The sequence below is a fragment of the Arachis ipaensis genome, chromosome B01, assembly GCF_000816755.2.
Source record: "Arachis ipaensis cultivar K30076 chromosome B01, Araip1.1, whole genome shotgun sequence".
In the NCBI taxonomy this organism is placed as follows: domain Eukaryota; kingdom Viridiplantae; phylum Streptophyta; class Magnoliopsida; order Fabales; family Fabaceae; genus Arachis; species Arachis ipaensis.
In genome coordinates, this window is record NC_029785.2 from 133,684,369 (window position 1) to 133,686,968 (window position 2,600).

The window sequence follows — 2,600 nt, forward strand, 5'->3', positions numbered from 1 at the left end:
GTATAAGACAATGTGAAAGTAATTTGGTTTAACATGGTGTTCAGTTAGGTTCACTTTGTGTTTCATGAGTATTTTGTTACCAAACATATGGTTATGTTTATTTTGTTAGCAGCACCTTGCTTATGGCTTTGTAAGGCAGTCAAAACTTAAGACTCATAATTTTGTTGATTTAAAATGATGAATATATTTTGCTATTGCTATATTTTGCTATTGCTAAGCATCCAGATTACCTTAAGTGGTACAAAAAGTAGTTAATATCTCCAACAGCTTGGCTAACACAGTTAGATGTTCAGCAACTTTTTTTCATTCATGCAAATGTTACACATATGAACTCAATCACATCATCACTCAACATTGAGAACAAAGCTTTCAAAATACCACTACTAACAACAACAGCATTACAGAAACAACCAGAAACAATAATTTGATCATAAACTTTTGACTCCTAACAACTGATTCTAATTTTTCAGCCTCCAATCTTCTGTCATCATACGTTCATCATTATAGTTAACACTTTCTGATTTTGCAGGCACAGCCTCTTGCCCAACATCTGCCCAAACAAACAAACCACACCATCTTTTACCATTTGTCTGCAGTCAACGAATGTTTCAATAACCAAATTAGAAGTTGGAAAACGAATGAAAAATTAGGAAAAATCAACAATTACAACTAACATTATAATTTGGGCACCCAAAAAATGGCTTATTTGGGTTGGAATTTGTCCCAGACCACCGGAGCACAGGTCGGCAGCCGCAACCACACCATTCTGGTACACGCGTAGCCCTGCTATGAGTTTGGATCTTCGCCCTGTATCCATTGCTTGTTGACCGTATCGAGCTCCTACTAGCTTGCCCTTCACCTCCAAACATTGCTTCAGAGAACTTCAGTAGAATCTCTGTTACATGACAATTGTGGACCAGAACTTTGGGACGAAGGAGAGGGGAAGAAGAGATACTAATTATAATAATGAGTATTAGCTTTTAGGGTTTTAATGGCATTAGGACCACATTGGGTACAAATAATGATTTGCCACATCAACTAGCCGTTGCTGGCTCCAACATGGCAAGGGAGGTGCCAGATCATCCCTCCGTTTGCTGACTTGGCGCCGGAAAGGGTTGAAGGGCAACTATGGGTCCCGGAGCAAAATGTCAGGGATGCTTTTAGTGAATTTTGAAAGTCAGGGACAACTATGGGTAACTCGCCCAATCTCAGGGACCACTTTGGGGTTTTAGTCTCATATTTTATTTAATCTTATTCATTAAGTGTTATTCATGTTTTTTTATTTTTTCTGTTGAATTTAATTTTCAATATTTTATCATTACCATTTTACATGAAGAAGTCCTTTATTTTAAAAGAAAGTAACTTATTGTTTTCCTTTAATTTTTTTAAATTGTTTACAAAACGTTAATTTCTAAATTTTATTTATTAATTTATGAATTTACTGTATTTTAATTCTTTAAATTTAGTCTAATCGAAAACACTTTGATGCACTTATAAAAAACTGGTACTCGCACAGAGGAGTTGGTTTCGCTCCCAAACCATTAGAATCGAACCACCATCGATTTGCTAAAAATTGACAAAACAGAATAATAAAAAATTTACGAAACTAGTTAATAGTTACTTGCTTGAGCAAATAGAACTGGTTTCTTTCGGGGCGTTTGACCTCTCCAAGGAGGTCGGGTATGGGTTGGATATCCTCTCCTTGGTTTAAGCTTTTCATTCTTACTGGGCTGACTTTTATCAATTTGAGCCGGTGTATGAACACTGCCTCAAATGCTTTGTCTCTACTCTCTAACATCCGCGTCTTTGGGATCCATAATCATTCCTTTAATTTTATCCAACTATTCTTAAGTTTAGATTCTATTGCTCCCAGTGTGTTTAGACTTTAGAAAAAAGAAACCCTTACTTTATCAGTTAATTCATTGGCTTCTAATATAATTTATCCTTACAAGACATTTGAAATTGCCAAATATCGGTCAAATTAGTTTCTTAATTTAATTTTAGAGACCATGCGGATATAGATGAATGATTTTGTAATGTCCAAGTTCAATTAACAATTAGAAATATAAAATCACATTAAAAACATTAAAGAGGGGGGCCTAACCATTTTGATATATAAATAATAATCATCTTATTTTAATAAAATTATTTCCTTTATTTTTTAGCTTAATAATGTCTGTTTGCCAACTTGCCAAAATGCCAAGTAACATGAGAACTACCTAGTTTTTATCCCCTTTTGGGTGAAAAATAATAAGAGAAGATAATAATACTTTAGACCATCTCCAGTAGAGAACTCATTCCAGTCCCTATTTATAATCCAGCTGTCATAAAAAGTAACTCCACATCAGCTTTTGCGTCATAAACAATAAATAGGAACTCAAAAAATCTCTCTCTTCTCCGTTAGAAGGAACTAACTTTAATTCCTATTGTGGTCCTACTTAATTAATTAATTAAAATAATTAAAATTAATATAATTATTATTTTTTATAATAATATTATTTAAATTTATAAATTTAAAATAATTCAATATTATAAAATATTAAAATAGATAACTTAAATTTGGTTAGTATTTAAAATTTTATAAATAAAAATAAATAATC